The sequence below is a fragment of the Lolium perenne genome, chromosome 7 (genome assembly GCF_019359855.2).
Source record: "Lolium perenne isolate Kyuss_39 chromosome 7, Kyuss_2.0, whole genome shotgun sequence".
NCBI lineage: Eukaryota > Viridiplantae > Streptophyta > Magnoliopsida > Poales > Poaceae > Lolium > Lolium perenne.
Genome location: NC_067250.2, coordinates 67,210,953 through 67,216,952, shown reverse-complemented (window position 1 = coordinate 67,216,952; position 6,000 = coordinate 67,210,953).

The following is a 6,000-nucleotide window of genomic DNA, read 5'->3' as shown; positions in this document are numbered from 1 at the left end:
CGTGGGGAATTAGAATGGGATCCCCACCCTCCGGTTGTTCCGCAAGACACAACTGCTACGACAAGCAATGCTTTACCGTGGGGAATTAGAATGGGATCCCCACCCTCCGGTTGTTCCGCTAGACACAACTGCTACGGTAAGCGCATCCGTTGATGAACGAGAGGTGGAAACACTTTTGACTACTCCGTCCCACTCCGGATCTTATGGTTAACACGGGTATTACGGCACAAGAATCACTGGCGACATTTGTTGTTTAATCCTAGATGGATATAAACCCGTGCAATGGAACCTCCACCATATCAACCCAATCCATGGTTCCATTGCCCACCACATAGTCATATTCATAGTTATGAAAGTAGTGGTTTTGATTTTTGTGCAATAGTGATAACCATAGTACTTTGCAAGTAATTTGATAGAAATACTCAAATGACATGAGCAAGTGATGAACTTGCCTGAACACTGCAAAGTTTTGCAGTTGGAAGGTGTGGACTGACCCTTGTCCTCTGGTTCTGAAAAAATAGCATCATTGTCCGATAAGGGCAATGGTTAAAGAAGCAATTATGCATGATTCCAGTTTTAGGTTTTGTTCCCCCCTTCCGATGTCGTTATTATTTCATGTAAGAGGTTAATACTAAGAATAATTTAGGGATACTCTGTTTAGGCAAAATACAACCTTGAAATGTTGTCAAGGTGTTTTTAAAGTCCAAATGTATAATTGGACTTAGTTTTATTATTGGAAACTATTTGTGTGATTTAAATGATTATTTAAATCAACAAATGAAAACTTATTTTCAATTATCTTCAAAAATTCTCTTTTGTATTTTATTTGGATAGAGAATTTTATGTTGGTCTATTTTCATATTTTTAATTATTTTTTTAGAGCTTTTCTCAATTTTCCATTGAATTTCAAAGTTTCTGTATTTAAATGATTGTGAAATGACCTAAATGCCCTTGGGCCCCACCTGTCAGGTGGCCCAAAGGGTTAGGTTGGACGACCCACCTGGTCCGGCCCAACCCGCTCACTCTCTCTCTCTCTCACGCGCGGCTCCTAACCCTAACCCTAGCGAGCTCTGGCGATTTGGTCGCCGCCGTCTTCTCCGCTTTGTTCCGGCCAGCTCCGGCCGTCGCCGCCGGCGAGATCAGGTGGATCTGATCCGCCGCTCGACGGTGAACACGTTGATCCGCGCCGATTCGTTCTTCGCCCTCGCCATCGTGCATCCGCACCTCGCCTGCGATCCAGACCGAAGCGAGTCTGGCGCTTGTCGGCCGCCGTCGATCCAGGCGTCGTGGCGGTGCTGGAGCGCCTCCCCTGCTCGGCGACGCCAGGCCAGGCGCGGCTTGGCGCTGCCCTGGTGGTCTGTGCCGCCGTGCCGCCATGGCACGCCGGTGCGCTGCTCCAGGTACACGTCCTACTGCTCTCCTCCTCTCCCTCTGTCTTGCTTGCTCCTCATCTTCATCCTTGAGCTTTGGCCGTGGCTGCTCCACCTCATAGAGGTGGTTGCCATGCTGGTGCTCTGCGGCGCCAATCGAGCGCGACAAGCTGCTGTGCAACTGCTTGTGCTCGCTACGGCTGCGTATGCCTTTTCTTTGTCTTTGTGTTCTTTGTCTTGTTGCTGCGCTCGATCACTGTGCTGGTCATGGATGCGCGTGTGCTGCTCTTCTTCATCAGTTGCTGTTGCAATTCATGAGCCCTAGCTCATGAACTTGCTGTGGTGTTGTGCTTAATTTTTAATTGTTACTACTGCTGCTATCATGCTCTTGCCTCTCCTGTGGGTGCATCTATTTGCCCCTGGCTTGATCATGATGCATGATCCTTGCCTTTGGCAAGTGCCAGTGCTTCTGATGTGCTATTATCTGTGCTCTAGTTCCTGGACATGCTCAATTGGGCCTATCTGTTGCATTAACAACTCCATCCTTGATGGAGTGCTTCTGGATACAATTATAATGCTTTATTCACTTATCTGTGATGCAATTTTTCAATTATATGGTGAACTTATTTAGCTGGGCCATGTGATGATGCTAAGCTAGGCTGTAATGACCTGTAGCATGAGCTAGTGATAGTCTGATGATCAATTTATCATTTCTTGCTTGTGAGCAAGTGTGTGCCCTTCACTGTGACTCACTGATGCACACCAGTGCTTCTTGTGCTTCATACAGGCTTAGCCTGTGTGTGTTGGTGCTTGTCTGGTGTCTGTGTGACACATGCACTTGTGCTAATGAATGGTAATGCTTGCTCAAGCATCATTTGATGCTTGCAGTGAACCCTTGGTTCACTGAAAGGAAGTTGGTGCTTGATTCCTTGTCTGTTTCATCTATCTGTAATTCCTTGCTTGGCTAAATAGATGAATGATGTGAACTGTTTATCAGTAATGATCATTTACAATTGATTGGCTTAGGCTAGATGGATGCCCACAGTGGTTGGGAACCCTAGCCCTTCTTTGAACCCAACCAGGGTGATGATATTTGTATCTGGCTTATTGATTTGGCTGTTCTAGGGTTTGAGGTGACCCTGGCAGTAGTCATGTGCTGCCCTAGGGTAGCTCCCCTATTTGTTGGCTTGCAGTTGCTTACCAAATGCTTTCTGGGTGATCCATTTATTGGATTGCCAGTAGCTCTTGATGTTGAAATCAAACAGACAATATTCTGTCTGATCTGATGGTCAATTAACTGTAGGTGCTAAGTGTGTGAGTAACTAGGCTGACTTGTGCTCTCATCTCTGGCTGGATTTCTTCAGTTATGCAATTATTGTCATATCTGTTGTTCCCTTTTGATGATTGACTATTGGCCTTTCTGCTCTTACTTGCACCATATGGTTTACTAACCAGATGATGACACAATCATGGGTATCACACCCTGTTGATCATGTGTGCTTGATGCATATGCATAAATATGAACAAAACCATCTGGTTTGCCCATGATGCTTGGGTATACCTCACTCCAGCTCCTAGATTGTGGTGTTGGTGTAGAGGTTTTGCTTCTGGGATGCTCTTTTGCTTGCCCTGCTCCTCCTAACAAGCTTGTGGTCTTGGTTTAATTCCTGGTGATTGTGGAATAGTTGAACAACAGTGGCTGTTCTTCTGTTCTTGCTGTTCCTGATGTTCTTGGGAACTTACCCTGGTACTCCTTGTCGATGGAATGACTAGGGTTTGGATGGAAAAAGGTTTTATATGTTGCTAGCTTGCTCCTGATGGTCGACAGCACCACCAGCAGCCTTTGGTGACTCACCCTGGTGTGTGTGTGTTGCACATGCACAAGCCTTGTGTGCTGCTAGGCTGTGTGTGTGTGCAAACCCAGCTTGGAACTTGTGCTGGTGAAGATCAGCTCGGCAGCTTGATCATATCCCCTCATTTTATTTGTTTGCTAACCTGCCAAGTGGCTTTGCCACTTGGCTTGATGATTTGGTTGTTGTATTGTTTGCAGGGACAAGATGATGATCAAAATGAATTCAAGATCATCCTTGATCAAGGAACATATGAAGAAGACAATGTAGTTTAGGTCATTTGAATACTTTGTAATTTTTTCATTTTCTTTTTCTATTCTTGTATTGTGTTGTAATTCCACATTCAATTTGGAATAATGTAAATACAATGTATTATGTGTGTGATGATCAATAAAGCCCAAGTTTTCCTTATTGAGCTTTAAGTAATGTTTATATTACTTGTATTATTGCTTCATGATAATTGTTTGTGAAATAATCCCAAAATTGAATTATGGAATGATTATTTAATGTTTGAAATTCAAATTCATATTTTAGTTTGAATTTAATCAAACAACTTAACTTGTTATCCAATCATGCAATTAGAGTTTGTGATGCAACTCTCCCCTCTCTTCTCAAAACCCTAACTAGGTTGAATAAGGAACAGGTTTGTCGCACTCTCGAAACCCTAACCCTGTAAGGTGTCGAGAGAGAAACTTGTCCCCCTTCGATGTAGTTTTTGTTAAAAAGCGTGAAATTTCCCCGTAAATTACGATGCAATGCACATCCCTTTCTAAAATCTACCCCTCGATCGTCTCTAAACCTGGGACATTACACCAGAGGATTTTGGCGTACAATTTCCTAGCTGTGCTAAGTAATGCGCACGATAATTTTAGCATGCATGAACATTTTATAAAAGTGAAGGGATCCCAAAAGTGAAAGCATGTACCAGCCTCCGGATCTAATACATATCAATATCTTCCCAATCAAGTTGGGATAGAATTCAAATCATACATACAGATGTACATGGACACATCAAGAACGTGAAGAAGCTTTTTTTGAGACGGAGGTAGTAGTTCGAACAATTTTATCCCAATTGGAAATTGAAAAATACAAATTTATCATAATTTATCCCAATTTGCGGCGTCGAACACGGCCGCGCAGCGATGGGCAAGAAAGGCCGGGACGACGGGCGGCTGAGGGGTGGTCATCTGCGCCATCCGCCGTTGAAGCGATTGTTATCGGCGATGGCTTCAATGTTCGTGGCATCGATGACCACTGTCGGAACCGCCGCTGTCTTGGTGTACTTCATCTGCGACGGATCTGCGGAAGGCTGGATCGGCGGATTTGCAGCGCGGTTGTAGACGATGGCTTCAATCGTCTTGGCATCGATTCGCGCTCTCGGCACCGGAAGTGAGACATCAACAGGCTCCAAAGCGATGTTGTAGGCGATGGCTTCAATGTTCGTGGCATCGATGACCACTGTTGGCACGGCCGCTGTCTTGTTGTCCTTCATCAGCAACGGATCTGAGGAGGGAAACGGAAGTGAGACATCAACAGACTCCGACATTGAATGTTGGATCTGCGCCGTCGAAGCGATGTTGTAGGCGATGGCTTCAATGTTCGTGGCATCGATGACCACTGTCGGCACGGCCGCCGTCTTGGGGTTCTTCATTATTCAACAGATCTGAGAAGAGAAACGAAAGTGAGACAGAGAGAGACATTTCAACTATTTCTGGCGGTTAGATCCTCACCGGCACTCTTAGATCCGCGTCGCCGCACGCCACCGCACGCACGGTTAGATCCGCGCCGCCGCACGCCGCCGCACGCACGGTTAGATCCGCGCCACCGCGACCGCCGGAGTAAGAGAGGAAAGAGGAGAGAGGAAGATGCGACTGGAATATGCGACTGCCAGGGTTGGTAGGTATGTGCTCTGCTCTTGTCTCCGTATGCGTCCATCGTGGTAGAGAGAGATATACAGGACGTCCGATCATAAATGATCGAACGGTGCAAGCGTTCGTTGAGCTTTCAACCAACCAAGATCCGTGTGACATACATCTCGACCAATTAGAGATCAGCCAGTGAGTACAAGTTAGGAAAACTGAGTAGAACTAAGAGGGATAAAAGTGAGGAAATGTTTATCGGAAGGGCAAAACTGAGTAGGACTGAGTAAAACAAGTGGGCCCGGAGGGGGAAAACTGAGTAACACTAAGTAAAACAGGGGCACCCAAATAATAAAGGGACTAAGGGAAATTGAAGCTTTTGGCATAAAAATTGTAAAATTGTGTTATTTGAACAATATATTACATTTTGGCTGACTAGATATTGTTTGCAATTCAAAGTTTGTAAGCATAGTGGGTATTTGGGAGGTGTATTGAGGACTAGTAGCTCATGGACTAGGAAGTGGTTTTGAAGCTTTTGGCATAAAAACTTCATATCTCTATATTTCCATTTCCATTATTATTTCTCTAGGTTGTAGGTAACATAACAAGACTCCATGGGAAGGTTCCACCATGTTTTGAATTATTTTGAATTAAACCCTAAACCCTAAAACCCTAAAACCCTAAAACTCTAAACCCTAGAGAAAATGATAAATGTGGCTTAAATGTGGCATACAAATTGTTCATACAAATTCAAATTGTTGAACACAAAGGGATCCCCAATACAAAGGGAACCCCAATACAAATTGTTCATACAAATTCAAATTGCTCATACTAATTCAAATTGTTCATACAAATTAAAATTGTTCAACATAAAGGCATCCCCAATACAAAGGGAACCCCAATACAAATTGTTCAACACAA